This window comes from Limulus polyphemus, unplaced genomic scaffold (assembly GCF_000517525.1).
Source record: "Limulus polyphemus unplaced genomic scaffold, Limulus_polyphemus-2.1.2 Scaffold551, whole genome shotgun sequence".
Taxonomy (NCBI): domain Eukaryota; kingdom Metazoa; phylum Arthropoda; class Merostomata; order Xiphosura; family Limulidae; genus Limulus; species Limulus polyphemus.
Genome location: NW_013666161.1, coordinates 141,430 through 159,384, shown reverse-complemented (window position 1 = coordinate 159,384; position 17,955 = coordinate 141,430). Strand labels below are relative to the sequence as shown.

Below are 17,955 nucleotides of genomic sequence, written 5' to 3'. Positions count from 1 at the left end.
CAGTCGTTTGTAATAAAAGATCAGCGGCAATATGAAGACAGTCGTTTGTAATAAAAGATCAGTGGCAATATGAAGACCTAGTCGTTTGTAATGAAAGATCAGCAGCAATATGAAGACCAGTCGTTTGTAATAAAAGATCAGCGGCAATATGAAGACAGTCTTTTGTAATAAAAGATCAGCGGCAATATGAAGACCTAGTCGTTTGTAATAAAAGATCAGCGGCAGTATGAAGACCTAGTCGTTTGTAATGATAGATCAGCGGCAATATGAATACCTAGTCGTTTGTAATAAAAGATCAGCGCCAATATGAATACCTAGTCGTTTGTAATAAAAGATCAGTGGCAATATGAAGACCTAGTCGTTTGTAATAAAAGATCAGCGGCAGTATGAAGACCTAGTCGTTTGTAATGATAGATCAGCGGCAATATGTATACCTAGTCGTTTGAAATAAAAGATCAGCGCCAATATGAAGACCTAGTCGTTTGTAATGAAAGATCAGCGGCAGTATGAAGACCAGTCGTTTGTAATGAAAGATCAGCATAAATATGAAGACTTAGTTGTTTGTAATAAAATATTAGCATCAGTATGAAGACCTAGTCGTTTGTAATGAAAGATCAGCGGCAGTATGAAGACCTAGTCGTTTGTAACAAAAGACCAGCGGCAATATGAAGACTTAGTCGTTTGTAATAAAAGATCAGCGCCAATATGAAGACCTAGTCATTTGTAATAAAAGATCAGCATCAATATGAAGACCTAGTCATTTGTATTAAATATCAGCATCAATATGAAGACCTAGTTGTTTGTATTAAATGTTAGCATCAATATGAAGACCTAGTTGTTTGTATTAAATATTAGCATCAATATGAAGATCTAGTCGTTTGTAATAAAAGATCAGCATCAATATGAAGACCTAGTCGTTTGTAATGAAAGATCCGCCACAATATGAAGACCTAGTCCTTTGTAATGATAGATCAGCGGCAGTATGAAGACCTAGTCATTTGTAACAAAAGATCAGCATCAATATGAAGATTTAGTCGTTTGTAATAAAAGATCAGCATCAGTTTGAAGACCAGTCGTTTGTAATAAAAGATCAGCATCAATATGAAGACCTAGTCGTTTGTAACAAAAGACCACCGGCAGTATGAAGACCTAGTCGTTTGTAATAAAAGATCAGCATCAATATGAAGATCTAGTCGTTTGAAATAAAAGATTAGCATCAATATGAAGACCTGTCGTTTGTAATAAAAGATCAGCGGCAATATGAAGACCAGTCGTTTGTAATAAAAGATCAGCGGCAATACGAATACCTAGTCGTTTGTAATAAAAGATCAGCGGCAATATGAAGACAGTCGTTGGTAATAAAAGATTAGCGGCAATATGAAGACCAAGTCGTTTGTAATAAAAGATCAGCGGCAGTATGAAGACCAGTCGTTTGTAATAAAAGATCAGCGGCAATGTGAAGACCAGTCGTTTGTAATAAAAGATCAGCGGCAATACGAATACCTAGTCGTTTGTAATAAAAGATCAGCGGCAATATGAAGACAGTCGTTGGTAATAAAAGATTAGCGGCAATATGAAGACCAAGTCGTTTGTAATAAAAGATCAGCGGCAGTATGAAGACCTACTCATTTGTAATAAAAGATCAGCCGCAATATGAAGACCTAGTCGTTCGTAATGATAGATCAGCGGCAATATGAAGACCTAGTCGTTTGAAATAAAAGATTAGCATCAATATGAAGACCTGTCGTTTGTAATGAAAGATCAGCATCAATATGAAGACCTAGTTGTTTGTAATAAAAGATGAGCATCAATATGAAGACCTAGTCATTTGTAATAAAAGATTAGCATCAATATGAAGACCTAGTCGTTTGTAATGAAAGATCAGCGCCAATATGAAGACCTAGTTGTTAGAAATTACGCTGTGAAGTAGCTGTAAAGTTCAGAATCCAGTTGTTTGTAGCTGCATTTGTTAAAAATCAGTATAAATCATAGTATATAGCCCTCTGAAGTCATATGTCTACTGGAGTAATGTTCAAAAAACAAAAATGGATTAACATTTCTCTTAGAGAATATATTTTTATTTTTAAATCAAGTTGATTACTGTTATAAAATAGAAGTTATTTTTTACTCATCACTTCACTTGATATTATCTACGTAAGAATACTTGTTGCTTCATACACATAATGTGTGACAACGAACTTCACTTGATATTATCTATGTAAGAATACTTCCTCCTTAATACACATTGTGTGTGACAACGAACTTCACTTGATATTATCTATGTAAGAATACTTGTTACTTAATACACATAATATGTGACAACGAACTTCACTTGATATTATCTATGTAAGAATACTTGTTGCTTCATACACATAATGTGTGACAACGAACGTCACTTGATATTATCTATGTAAGAATACTTGTTGCTTAATACACATAGTGTGTGACAACGAACTTCACTTGATATTATCTATGTAATAACGATTACCACAACATGTGTGATCATTCTTTCTTGGTGTTACTTACACAAGAATACATTATTTATTACTAATACTGCAACATTTTACATGCTGTACTAAACTGCCAGACTCGACTTGCTAAGCTCTAATTTCTGTTTCACGACTACTAATACACATATCATGTGGTGGTTGTGTTACCCCACTTACTTGATATTGTTTGTATGTAATTTCTGCTTCTCAACTACTAATATAGACTCCGTGTGGTATTGTATTACCAGACTATACTTGACATCTTACTTGTGCAACTATTGCTTCACAGTTACTAATGCAACTACCATGTGGTATTGCATTACCACACTTTGCTTGATATTGTTTGTATGTACCATTTCTTCACAACTATTAATACAGATCCTGTGTGGTATTATGTTACCACACTTACTTGACATTGTATGTGTGTAATTTGTGCTTCACAACTACTAATATAGACCCCATGTGGTATTGTATTACCAGATTTACTTGACATTGTATGTGTGTAATTATTGCTTCACAACTACTAATGTAGACTCCGAGTGGTATTGTATTACCAGAATATACTTGACATCTTACTTGTGCAATTATTGCTTCACAATTACTAATACAAATACTATGTGGTATTGTATCACCACACTTTGCTTGATATTGTTTGTACGTATTATTGCTTCACAACTACTAATACATATCCCGTGAGGTATTGTATTTCCACACTTACTTGATATTGTATGTGTGTAATTATTGTTTCACAACTACTAATATATATCGTCTATAGTATTATGTTACCAGATTATACTTGACATTGTACGAGTGTAATTACTCTTTCACAATTACTGACAAGCCCCATGTGATACTGTGTTACCAAACTCTATTCGACATTGTACGTGTGTAATTACTCTTTCACAATTACTGACAAGCCCCATGTGATACTGTGTTACCAAACTCTATTCGACATTGTACATGTGTAATTACTATTTCACGACTACTAGTACAGATGTTACCACATTTTACTTGACATTTTATATGTGTAATTACTACTTCACGACTACTAAATCAGACCCTGTGTGATATTATGTCACTTCATGCTGTCTGTGTAAAGATACCTCCCGACTACTGCTCTTCTTTTAATTCTTTGTCGTTTTGTATTGAAGGTCTGTTTCCTTTACCATTGTAGAAAGAAAGGGGTGTTGGCAAGAAACATAAGTTTAGGATGAACTGGTTTGGAGGTTGTAATTCCCTGCAGACTGTAGTATCCATCTAGCCAAACACCCCTGGGAGCATGTACTATCTCCTTTCCCACCTCTTCCAATCATTCCATCTTACTTCAAGGTATTCTGGGAAAGTAAAAACTATCCGAGAGACACGTTTCTATTAAATAGACTTGATTTACATTACAAAACAGCCCCAGCAAAGAAGATAAATGCTTGTCGTGGTAGAGAAACAGGTTTTTTTTTTGTCACAACATTTCAACACCCAACAGAATCTTCACCTGTCTGCTTTCCGTTCAACTGACAGCTGGCTAGTTTCTTAAGAACTAATGGACTATGCTAACAAATTTCATAAGAGATGTCGAACTACGAGGATCTCGAGTGTCTTAGAAGTATCTCTGTTTTTTGTTTTTTTCTAAACTTGAAGTAACTTACTCCATTTGAATTTTAAAACCAATGCCACACCCTTTGTTCAAAACTTATTTTTAACTTTTTTGTTATCTAATGACTGGTAATATTTCTATTTTCAAACAATATTCTCTTACGTAAGTTATTTCTTACAAGAAAATGCTCGGAATTGAAAAGGGAAAAACATCAGCGGTGGATCCGTTTAAACTCTGGAATTAATCTTATAAAGATCGTGACGAAAATCTACATTTAAATTTTGTGATATTTTGCAGACGTGTTGCAGGTTAAAAATTAATTCGAAAGCCTAGCGTCTGTGAAAACAGATGTCAGAAGAATGAGATATATTAAAGGTTCGAATATAACGTTAACTGTTTAAAAGCATGCAGTATCACGTGCGTTTTGGTGACGCACTTGTGGTAGACCTTGAACATCAAGTATTATCTCCACGACTTAAATTCTGATTAAATGAGAGATTATCTACCTTCTTTTACAGCTTATGTATTTATATTTGCCATAAGTAAACTTTTATACTACTTTAAAGTTTAAACATTTTGAAAAAGATCCCGCCATGATAACTCACCCCCTTGGAAACACTAGCAAGTATCATTCATCCTATTGATTCACGGAAAGATATCTCAGAACATGCTGTAAACTATTTTATTAACTATTAAGTAAATAGGCCTAGAATGTTTGATAAAAAATACCGTTAACTCTTAGATGTTTTTTTTCACATTTCTTTTAATTTGTCAATTTCGAATTCAAATATTCGGAGGAATGGGGGGTAGAAGGGGGTGGTTCTGTGGTTAACGTGACTTTTATCACAACTTTTAGTCCTATCGATTTGTAGTTCTTTGACATTTAAACTCTAACTAAGACGTTTGTTTAGAAAAGTAAAGAAGAGAGTTAATGACACACTAAACGGAATATATTTTAACATAATCAATAATATGTTTTATAACAACGCTATCGAACAAAAGAGTTATTACCTAACATATTACTTAACATATACATATCGATCTGAGTACAAGCATTCAGCTTTCTGTTCACGATGTACTTCGGTTAAGAACAACAACAACTAATAACATAATCAAGAATATGTTTTATAACAACGCTATCGAACAAAAGAGTTATTACCTAACATATTACTTAACAGGAATATATTTTAACATAATCAAGAATATGTTTTATAACAACGCTATCGAACAAAAGAGTTATTACCTAACATATTACTTAACAGGAATATATTTTAACATAATCAAGAATATGTTTTATAACAACGCTATCGAACAAAAGAGTTATTACCTAACATATTACTTAACATATACATATCGATCTGAGTACAAGCATTCAGCTTTCTGTTCACGATGTACTTCGGTTAAGAACAACAACTAAAAGACCCTATATTGAAAAGTGGAGCTTGCCAGGAGTGGTTCTGTACCTTTCAGTAGTTTTCACGTGTATCTCCAGACTTTACATAAGAAAAAAAACAAACAGCCAATTTGTGGGCAAAAAAAAAAGAAAAGCAGTTGCAATGGAAAGCAAACAATTTCGTAATTTCCCTTGTGGTTCATCAAGAAACCCACTCACGTAGTTTACGTATGGATAGATATATGTTCATTGCTTTAAATACGCCTTGATTGTTTGGAAACGAAAAAAAAAATATTATGACTGAGTGACAATCAATACAAGATCAAACTTTTTAAAATCACACTAATAGGTCTGTTACTCTACTCAAATTTTTAATACAATGATTTGTTCATATAGCATAGACGGCTTTGTTTCTTGCACTACTGTCATCAGTCTTGAACATAGGGTAAACGTTTGAAAATTTGAAACTTTGTTTTTTTTGTATTTCAGCTTGAGTGACGTTAAGTCCATTGGATACCTCACGTGTGTAAATGTTTACGTTGTTTTTAGATTTTTCTTTCGGTTTAAAGGAGAAATTTCCTTCTTTGTGTTACATCTTTAAAAAACAAAAACAGTTCTATAGTTTATATAGTAATTGGTCATTATATAATTGATACCTTTTTACTAGGTCACGTGCTTAATATTATAGTTAAGATTCTCAAAGCGTATGTTAAAGGTTAAAAAGTCTCGAGCTACATAACTTAAAGTAGATTTTTAGTGTTCTGCGATGATAAGTAATAGAGAAAAACTGACAAGCTACTTTATCACTTATTACTTAGCCGTCTGTTATTTCACTGATTACTATTGTGTCTCTTAAGAGTTTTTTTTTTTTCTGAAATCACGGTCAGCTGCAGCGTCCAAGGTTGTTTTTACTATTGTAATCTTCTTTCAGCCAGTACATGCTTTCTGCATTAAGAATTGATAATGATAAATGATAATAAACAAAGCAAACACGAAATTTTGACTAGAACTGGTTCCGATTCTTCTGCTAGTCCCTTGACCACAAAGCGCTGGATAGAATACTTTTTAAAACATGGTTATCCAGGAATATACATCAACAAAGGTGTAGGAGGAAAATTCAAAGTTGGGGGGGGGGGCAAGGTTTATTTGAACGAGTGGAGCGAGGGAATGTCTTCCAGAGGCGCACCCATTACTGGGTCCAGGGTTCGTCTTGGGGCCCTGGAAGCTCTTGGGTTCTGGATTAAAGTTTATCATTCACCCGCTTTTCCTGTGAGTAGTTTTCCTAATTTTGATGCATTTTTACTGGGACAAGTTGAAAAGTGGGGGCTCTGTAGGTCCCCCTCCCTTCCAACGCCACTGATCAAGAAGAAAGTCTAGATAGATACAGTTACTATCTTGTGATAAGGTGAATAATATTTCTCATAATATAATTTATTCGGCGGCACGGGAGACATAAAATGTGCACAGTATTAAAACACTTATGTTTCAGGCACTATGGTTGCTTGGTTACATCCAGTAATCTACATATCCTTCTAATGATAGTTCAACACCCGTAATGATACTTGATCAGACCTGAAATTTATAACCTACACAAGTCTAACGGCACAATAATATTTAGTTAGAGCTGGCAAACTGTAGCCTACCCCCCCCCCAAAAAAAATAGACTATATAGACATTTGGTCAAATCTCTTAATCCGTTGCTTTCTAAGAAACAACCTTCTATTAATACTTATTTAGATTCGCAATCTGCACTTCCAAGATTAGAACTCAAAATATTAACAAAAGTCAACACACCTTGAGAAAGAAATGTACCACATTTTGTTGATGTGGTTCTTGTTCACCCTTGGCGCTATAGTTACGATCTAGATCTAGACTCTGTTACCATAGTTAACTGTAATTACTAGTTTACTTCTGCTAGAATAGCTGGCCATATAACTCATAAAATAATTCCATGTGTTCTAAGAACTCGGGATCTGATCTTCAGGTGATGATCCTGGACTACCCAGGGCAGTTTAATTACATTCAAGCCTAGGCATAATCTGAACGTTACGTATCATAACCCGCTGCCGAGCATTGCATAAAATATGACGTAGAATATTATCTTGATGAAATTTGTATGACCTTTCCATGAAGAATTCAACATCAGTGTAGTATTGCTGAGAATGTGACAGATCGATAATATATTCATGGTTCTTTGAACTATTACTAGTAGATCAAGTCCAAGCAATCTAAAACAGGTCTATTCCATGCTGCTCCCCCTCACCACTGTTGAAGGTTGGATGGATACAGTTTAAGGTTTTATTCAGGTCATACATGAGAAAAATAAAAATATTAGTAGGATTCTTCAGTTCACGCCCCCCCCCCCACCTTTATTCTTCTCTCCCATTTCGTTGCTCAGTACATCTGAAGAGCCAACACATTCATGTTCTGTTTGTGAAATCCACTAGAATGGAGTTCCTTAGTTAATGTTCTGAACTTTCATTAAAGTATTTCGTGAAAGATGCACTCCCAAATATCCGGTTTTGTTTCGCATTTTTTCTAAAAGCTCACAGAAGCTGAGGAGTGATCATTTTTGGATGGCTTGGTTAATATGCTACAACAGCGCCCTACTGGTCTTTTATTTCTTCAGAACATTGCCCAAAGTGAAGATGGTAGTGAATATGCAGACTAAAACCTCTCGAGCTACCATACTATCAAGCTGTATCCAGTAACTATTCTGAGGTCTACGAGTTTTCCTTGTGCCTCTTCATACCAAGTGGCTGTATATATATATATATAGCCATTGCTGATCTGTATAAACTATTCCATGCAAGTTCAGTGAGGACGGACTTATTACTTGGTGAGATGCTGTCCCAGTACCTCTGATAATATATGGCATAAATGTTCAACTCCAGTAAACTGTAGTCTCCAAGATACAAATGGTACTTGTACGTGTAAGAGCGAACATCTTATACCTCGTATTTTACTCATGCGTTATATGTTTATTTAAGGAAAGTGTAGCCTGGTTTAAGTTGTCGATTCTGATTCATAGCCTGCAAAGAGCTTAATCATGAACAACGATAGTGGTTCATAATAGAGATCGCCCACAAAAGTTCTAATAAAACATACGTATTTTTGAAGCATACGTTTGTAACGAGAGAGTGTAAGACATGCATAATTATCATGTTAATACGTCAAAGAATGCAACACCAAGCTTACAGATAACATATATAGAATCCTTATTTTATATATGTTAAACGATGCGACATCTATCATAGTGGTAAGACAGGATCTTCATGTTTCAATGTGTTAATTTTAGCACATTACTTACATACTTTTCTTCGCACAGTGCTACACACATAAATCCCACCTTATGAACAACAGACGAGTTTGTAGGTATAATTAGAATTGATTTTAAATATTTATGTGCTTGTGTTAACAAATCAAAATTAACATATATATTAGCTCATATATATATATACTAAAACACCCCGAAACTCTGACGTTTTATATAACGGAAAGTGAATAGAGACTACACGGTGACATGGATCATCGAACTAAAAGCTGCATTAAACTTGTTACCAACCACCATCAAAACGGATAAAATTTACTCACCTGTTTCACTAGAGACATTTTTTGTTTTATATTCTACTACTGCAGGCCGGGCATGGCTGAGTAGTTAGCTTACTGGACTGTGAATCCGAGAGTCTGTGGCACGTGATCCATAGACCCTCGGTGGGTGCTGTTGACTATATGCCTTCCTTCTATTATATCAGATCAAAATTAGAAACGGCTAGCGCAGATAATTCTTGTGAAGCTTTGTGAGAATATCTGAAACAAACAAACAAACCTACCTGGCTGAAACCAGTGTTTTCTCACAATGTTATCGGAAAGGGTTTCTTTGTTCATGAAACACTCAGCATTGAAGAAAGGCACGTTTGTATAACCGTTTTTGTTGTTAATTTGATCCTACTGTAGAACAAAACCTAAGCTTTTGAGGCATGAATTACTTTTAGCGAGATGAGCAACAGTGTTAGTAGGCTGTTATATCACATTTCCTAGTTTAACAAGTATCCTTTTTGCTCAGCTCTGGTGTCTCACAACGTTACTGATACAAGTAACCAGTTTTACTAAAGTTTGGGTGTTGTAATTCACACAGCTTAACAACCTTGGACAAAAGACCTTGTCGGCATCAGATCAGTTAGAAGTAAAAAGTTTTGAAGTTAGAGCCTGTTTTGTGCTATGAAAACATATAAGTTGAAATCAGGTAGCACCAATAAACATGACCGGCTGGGAGCACTTTAATGCTATTCATAGTGTAATATGTCACCACATGTACTATAGGAAAAAGCTTGATTTTATCAGTGACAAGGCATAGAATAATGATGTAATAAAACCTGTTGTTTCAGTTGAACTTTAGAGTAGTCATAATAAGTTTGACAACTTTAATGAACCTCAACTGTCTGTTGAAAGAAAAGTAGATTACCTTTTGGCTTTAATACTGAGGCATTCTTTGGGTCTGAGCCTGAAGAAGGCCTCAATGTAGAAGCCGAAACGTTGTCTTCATTTCTTTCAACAGACCGTTACAGTCCAATAAAGTTTTTAAATCTACGCAATAAAACATAGTCGATCAACAGCCATCAGCGGAGTTCTGCTGGAAGATATATAAGTAAAAAATAACAAAACACTGTGAGTTGATATCCAGTTGAAGGATTGTTAAAAGGTTCCCAAATGTAAGATAATAAAACATTGCTAATCAACAGCTGTCACGGCGTTCTGCTGGAAGATATATAAATAAAAAATAACAAAACATTGTGAGTTGATATCCAGTTGAAGGTACCCAAATGTAAGATAATAAAATATTGTTCATCAACAGCTATCACGGAGTTCTACTGGAAGATATATAAGTAAAAAATAACAAAACATTGTTGGTTGATATCCAGGTTGAAGGAGCGCTTACAAGGTAAACGCTATTTTGTTTGATAATTATAATTTATGGGGAATTATCGATCTTATTTTATCTTTATTTGTAGCAGTAGAGCATATATTAAATATCTCGAGAAGGAGCATTTGGCTTAAGATACTTCTGTCCCTTTGATTATGAAACGCAAGAATAAGAAGGCGGAATTATAATACTTTGTTTCTTTAAAAGTTACTTTTCACAGGAAGAAAATAAGATAATGTTTAGGTACTCTTCGCTGGAAAACGTTTGTTTAATTCCGAGCCAATGTTAACTGAAGCTTATTGTATTACTGCCGAAGTCAATATAAAGTTTTCCTTTTGACATGCCCCCCAGTGGCACAGCGGTATGTCTGCGGAGTTATAACGCTAGAAACCAGGTTTCGATACCCGTGGTGTGCAGAGCACATATAGCCCATTGTGTAGCTTTGTGCTTAACTTCAAAACAAACAAACCTTTTGACATGGTCCATATTTCTGATCATTTTAGTTTTTTAACGCTTTATATCTGAATGATAACGTGACAGAACTTAACAAAGTTTATATTAGATTTTATTTTGGACCTCTGAACGATAACGGAACAAAACCCAAACAAATTTGATCTTATTTCATTTATTTTGGAGAACTGGGTGATGATGTGACGGAAACTAACATAATTAATTTCACTTTATTTATTTTGGACAACTGGTTTTTTGGTTGTTTTTTTTTTTCCTTTTAGAGAAAAGCCACATTGGACTATCTGCCTTGCCCATCGCATTGTAACTCCATAAGTAAACCTACCGCTGTCCCCCCGGGGGGGGGGGACTGGAGAACTGGATGATAACGTGACAAGTCTACAAATTTCTTTCATATCCCTTTTTTATTTAGGTTGCTAAGAGTATTATCTGTATTATACGTAATTCTCAAATACGGAAAACTGTTTTACATAGGTGTACAATGATTATGTTCTCCTTTTTAACAACATTACCAAAACACTCATTTCACGTAGTGCTTAAGGTTTTGGTTTCGGTAAAGCTAAGAGATCTTAAATGATTTCATGGTCTGTTGCCTACAATCAACTAGTAGTTTCATGCATGAGTAAATATGTCTCGTTGTTTGTTTTGGTTTAAAAGGTAACATAAATGTATCGTATAACAAATGACAACAGAAGTCACAGTTACACGCGGATCACATGCGTAAACAATAAAAGTTAGATTATCTTTACAACTTCAGTATATTAAAACCAACTTTTCTCTCTAAGACCCTTTTATAAGATACGATTTACGTTCCATAAGATAACCGATAAATCCAATTTAATTATAAAATCTCAGTGTAAAAAAAAAGATCTGATAATATTCTATTGGAATTATTTAGCAATTAGCATGAAATTGAGAAAGTCATTTTACGGTGGTTGTTTGTGGTGCTCGAATCGTAACAAAGTTAACATAGATATAATGAAAAAAGTGCACACTATATATACTGGTACTCTCAAATATATAAATATACCATGGATTTAATTACGTCATTGATCAGTCACTAATTAGATAAATATTAAGATTTAATAATAACTTTGGATAAAAAAAAAACATTAAGAGCAAACTCAAAACCGATTTACCAATCGTTGCTGGATATAATATTTAATATTTTACGCAGGAAGAATCAGAACGGTACAGCTGTACGCACGTGCCTCCATTGAAGCTAACTCAGTCAGTAAAATGTTACTTTCGAAACGTCCCCCCTCCCCCTCACATGCGCATGATTTTGTTAAAAGGAGGGATGAAATTCATATTCATTTTTACAAATAGTAATGGCTTCCCCTCCGTTCCCCATTACTTGGAGTACTGGAAGTTGTAGGACATATCTGGGATATATTGAATATACACAACTTTAAAAAAAAATCGTGCGTCACAGAAATGTACAGTCATCACTTTCTATGTGCTTGTTCACTTAACAACTGTCTTAAGCGATATTTCGATATGGCTGGTATGGTTCTATCGTGGAAGTCAACCTATTCCTTATCTGGGAGACCTAAACCTAACATGGCGGTTTTAAATTGGTACTGCAGTTAAATCGGACAATGTCCCCCATCCCACCCACTCCCCAAAAAAGTGAAAAAGCATATCCTCAGATGCTGAGATGTACAGTCAATATTTAGGAGTTTGGCTGCTAAAGCTTGGACAAAGTTCAACACTCATTGAATCATATTAGCCTTCAGAATGAACAGTGTCACACAAGGAACAGTCTTTTTTTGACAATCCGAGCCGAAAGTAATTGCATCTCCTACATTCTACTAGAGTGTATCCTTTTTATTCAAATAAAAACGGTTTCAACAGATAAAATTATCATTGTTATGTCTGGTATCATATACGGTCATTTTGTATATATAACTAGATACTAATTAGCTTTTATTTCTAAGTTCCAGCTAGTAATTTGCTGCCATCTTCAGGGAATCCCTGTGAAGGACTATTTCTGTGGTGGTAGTGTGCGGAATTCGGTCCTTGGTTTCCTTGTTGGAAGTCTTGTGCGTTATCCACTTGGCTGACGCTTATTAATGTAATTTCTTACTGCTTTCACGGATATCCATTAATTCAAAACAAGAGTTATTATTATCTGTATGCTGTAGTCATGAGAAGCTTGCCATATCCTACACAAACTTACACATCCTTTTAACACTGTAAATGTCCAGGCAAGTTTTTAGAATCAACGGTGTCATATGATCGATTTTTTTAATGTGCCATCTAAATATTCCATTTATTGCTTGCTTACCTTCGTGCAAAACTTTTCGAGGACAGAGTAGATACCTGGTTAACACCATCCATCGCCAAATCTTGGGCTACTCTTTTACTAACGAAAAGTGGGGTTGACTGCCACGCCATAACGCCTCCTCGGCGGAAAGATTTGGTTTGATTTGAATTTCGCGCAAAGCTACACGAGGGCTATCTGCGCTAGCCGTCCCTAATTTAGCAGTGTAAGACTAGAGGGAAGGCAGCTAGTCATCACCACCCGCCGCCAATTCTTGGGCTACTCTTTTACCAACGAATAGTGGGATTGACTGTAACATTATAACGCCCCCACGGCTGAAAGGGCGAGCATGTTTGGTGGGACCGGGATTCGAACCCGCATCCCTCAGATTGCGAATCAAGCACCCTAACCACCTGGCCATGCCGGGCCAGCGGCGGAAAGAACGGGCATGTTAATTGAGGGGATTCGAACCCGCGACTCACATATTGTGAGGTGAGCGCCCTAACTACCAGGCTCCCATTCATTTTCTTGCCGTTTCCATTATAATGCGTTTTGATTATTACTTCCCGATATTTCCTATAAATATTTACATTTTTAACTAGTGTCGAGATAAAGGCTGTTTTCGGAACTAGTCAAACTGTTTATTAATATTTCGATGTCAGTAAAGTGTTTCCCTAATCCAATGTATACAAACTGATTTTTAGAAACCGTAACACATACTTCAGTATATCACAATCACAAAAGATTAAATTTCCGTGCATAAACTGAATAGAAGTATAGTTTTTGTTGTTGTGGGGACGAAGTCCTGGTGATTATTGATGGGAATCCGTTCTTCGCTAGTGTCCCGGGCCAAGATACCGAAGCTCTCCGTCCGCATACCTGTTTTGCCGCGGGCATTTTAAGCGCGTAGCTTCTTTATTGTCTGCAGACCCCCATCTGGCCTCTACCTGCTCGTGTGTTTTGAGAGAGCGAATCGTAGAGTTTGGTCAGATTACACGCTGGAAGGACTGCTGTGTGTCAGGTTCTTCACATTATCTGTTCAAGACACAGTAGGTGTTTTCCCCGTAAGAAAATACATTGAAATATTTGTTACGTTTGGATTGTACAGTCACTTAGTTATCCCCAGTTCTGTTTTCAAGATTGTAAAGTCGCGCACTATTTTTTACACGTCCGTAAACTGAAAGAATGAAACTTGAATTACGAAGCAAACGAATAGCATTTTCTATCAAATAACATGAATTTTGGAAGAACTTCAAGAAAGCCCAGCTGAGGTCAGGCGTAGATAGTGACTGGTGTATCTACTTGGTGGATATGATACTGACAGGTCGTTACATCCATCCCATATTATCCTACAATCAGGTATTATACTCAGAATTCCCAAACTGCATTTTAAGTCTTATAACGCTATTTTAACACTGTTTATGAATTTCCGTATTTATATAGGTTGTTTGATTCCTATGGATTTTGATATCGATAACGTGTTGTCAGTCCTGTGTCACACTTACCACACTAGAATTTATTCTCAGATTAGATATTTTTTGTGTGCGGAAATATTTAAACACAAATGTTATTGGTGTCGGGATTTATTAATTATATGCTCTCAAAAATTGTAAATTAAATTGAGAAAGTTTGAAAAGTTAATCATTTAACAGTAATTACATGAAACGTAGTTTTTTTTTTTCTCTTTAACTGTAATTTCATGGGCCCCGTTACGATTTGCAACGTTACGTTCATAAAAATACAAAACAATTTTATTGTGGGTGTTAAATGATCAAATTTCCCGCCTTTTCTTGTATGTGTATTTTAATCCCTTGTTTCCATTAGCTTGTTTTTTCAAAGAATATTCAGATTCTAAAATTTCTAGTTGCATGAGACATCGTGTATTTTCATAAACGACAATATGATTTATTACTTGAATATTTGTAATTATTCAAATATTTCAGTTTCAGAAATGTTGAATTATTTAACAAGATATGTAAAAGGACATAACACTTTATTACCCTTTTTTCTCTGCGCTGCAGGCACCTCTGTTATGTCACACGCATATCCGTGATCAGTACTTGAGAAGTTTAAATGTAGCTTACTTAAATTGGACAAAATGTAAGGGAAGTTGTGTGCAGGTCTCTATATGACAAAACGAAAACCTAAACTAGGCTATTTCTTGAGCTTATAAAATCTACTTCATATTTCAACGAACGAACAACCTTTTTGTATGAAGCAAACAGAAACTTTGAGTGGGCATCACTTTCTTAAGTATTGTGTCAGGGTTTAAATGGTATTTGTTTAAGTTTTATTGTTAGTGTGAACGATATCTGTAAGTTTCATTGCAAGTGTGAACAATGTTTTTAAGTTTTATTGTAAGTGTGAACGCTATTTATTATAAGTTTTATTTTAAGCGTGGACAATATTTATAAGTTTCATTGTAAATCTGGACAGTTTTATGAGTTTCATAATAAGTTTGGATAGTTTTTATAAGTTTTATTTTAAGCGTGGACAGTACTTGTTTCAATGCAAGACAGTCATTAGTTATAAGTTTTATTATACTGCGGTCAGCATTTAAAAGTTTTACTGATAATTGTAGACAGTATTTATAAGTTTCATTTTAAATGTGGCCAGTGCTTATATATTTCATTGTAAGCATAAATATTATGTGTATCTGTGATCAGTATTTACAATTATTTTGAAAACCGAATTTATGGACACATAGAATTCATTGAAACGACTGCTTCTACAAAATAAGAATAAAAAATTGACCAAACGTTTATTTCTATACGTTGTGTATTGGAGAGAGAAAATAAATAAACAAACCGGAAGTAATAAAAATAAATCCAGACTTATAATATTTTGGAATGTCGGTTTCACCAACCGAGCTCTCTCGAATGTTAATACGTTATTAAAACTATTGTATATATTGTAGACTGTCAGTCTGAATCCCGTTAGGTTACAAAACTTTAGCTGAATAATAAATCTTGGTGAATGATAAAGAACGCCTTTCACTGATGCTTTGCCACTCCAGGAGGTATAAAACCAACTAACGAATCATCAACTTATCTTCCAGAGTGGGAGACAACAAATTGTATTTTTTTTTTATGTTTTACTTTTTCAATCATTTCAGAACAATAAATAATAAAGTTTGTTTGTTTCTTGTTTCTCCCTGATAACGATCAGCTGTTCAGACCACTATTTTTAGAAAGTTTTCACAAGTTCGTTACTCTGATTTTGAATTGTGTTTAGGATTTGTTGATGAATATTTGATTAATGATTATAACATTGGCAAAGGAAGAGTTGTTTGATCAGGAACTTTATTAGTGAAACGGTGGAAACATAAATGCGCATACACCACTCACGTAGTGGTAGAATAAGCCTATAGGGAGTTAACCGTGAAAACTTTCTTGTTAATGTCTTTCATGAGCAACAATTTGTGGTGAGGATTTTTTTTTACCCGCACGGACAGCAATTTTTTCCAGTTAACACTTGTTCATCCCACACATGCTAGCGATTCCTGAGGCTATAGACTTGGCGTAAACCTTTTACTGCTAGAGGTCAGTGCTGCCAATCATGTTGGCCACCACGAGCTTATGCATGTCCTACAACACTAAAGAATTTCTGATTTATCACGTTGCAACTGCTGTTGGTAACCATTGTCTGGATGCTGAAGGATGGCCTCCAGCAGACCATGTGTATCTTGACCTAAAGATTCTTCGAAAATTCTACCATTATTTTCATAGATATTTCATCATCTTAAAAATGAGTAACAGGACGCCAGTGTTTAAAGTCAAAGTTATATATCCTGTTGCACTACAGAAACACAGTTAATTACTTTGTTCTTACCCAATGTTTAAATCCAAGTTATGTATCCTGTTGCACTACAGAAACTCAGTTAATTATTTTGTTCTTCATTCAATATTTAAAATCCAAGTTATATTTCCTGTTGCACTACAGAAACACAGTTGATTATTTTGTTGTTAACCCAATGTTTAAAGTCAAAGTTATATATCCTGTTGCACTACAGAAACACAGTTAATTACTTTGTTCTTACCCAATGTTTAAATCCAAGTTATATATCCTGTTGCACTACAGAAACTCAGTTAATTATTTTGTTCTTCATCCAATATTTAAAATCCAAGTTATATATCCTGTTGCACTACAGAAACTCAGTTAATTATTTTGTTCTTCATCCAATATTTAAAATCCAAGTTATATTTCCTGTTGCACTACAGAAACACAGTTGATTATTTTGTTGTTAACCCAATGTGTAAAATCAAAATTATACTTCCTGTTGCACTACAGAAACATAGTTAATTATTTTGTTCTTCACCCAATGTGTAAAATCAAAATTATATTTCCTGTTGCACTACAGAAACATAGTTAATTATTTTGTTCTTAACCCAATGTGTAAAATCCAAGATATGTTTCTTGTTGCACTACAGAAACACAATTTATTATTTTCTTATTAACCGTACCGTACCCAGTGTTTGCAGTTCAAGTTATATTTCCTGTTGCACTATAGAAACACAATCAATTATTTTGGTCTTAACACAACCGTACCCTGTGTTTGCAGTTAAAGTTATATTTTCGGTTATATCACTAAAACATACTTATCTTATTATTGACGTTTTTTATAATTATCCTTGAAAGTCCGGATTACACTGTATGTGTAAACAAAATAACAGAGTAAATTATTTTATTCTTAACGCAGGTGAGTTGATTTCAGACACAACATGAAGAAGATGTAAGATTTTTTGAAACAAGTCATTACATCAAGTTTTTGTGAAAGGAAAGAAAATGAATCAGTTTGTAGCCTGTTTCATAAACTGATAAGAT

General features: G+C 34.8%; 1 protein-coding gene across 3 annotated transcripts in view; it reads left to right on the top strand.

The window, feature by feature from the left end:
- LOC106459039 (epidermal growth factor receptor-like) overlaps positions 1 to 17,955 on the top strand; it is a 221,095-nt gene that overhangs the window by 111,224 nt on the left and 91,916 nt on the right. Inside the window, exon 1 of one of the 3 annotated variants that reach the window (XM_022385418.1) lies at positions 14,262 to 14,490. The exons of the other annotated variants lie outside the window; for them this stretch is intronic. The gene's annotated coding sequence lies outside the window, so the exon portion shown is untranslated. Of the gene's footprint in view, positions 1 to 14,261; positions 14,491 to 17,955 lie in introns of those variants that run through there. 3 annotated transcript variants of the gene reach the window in all.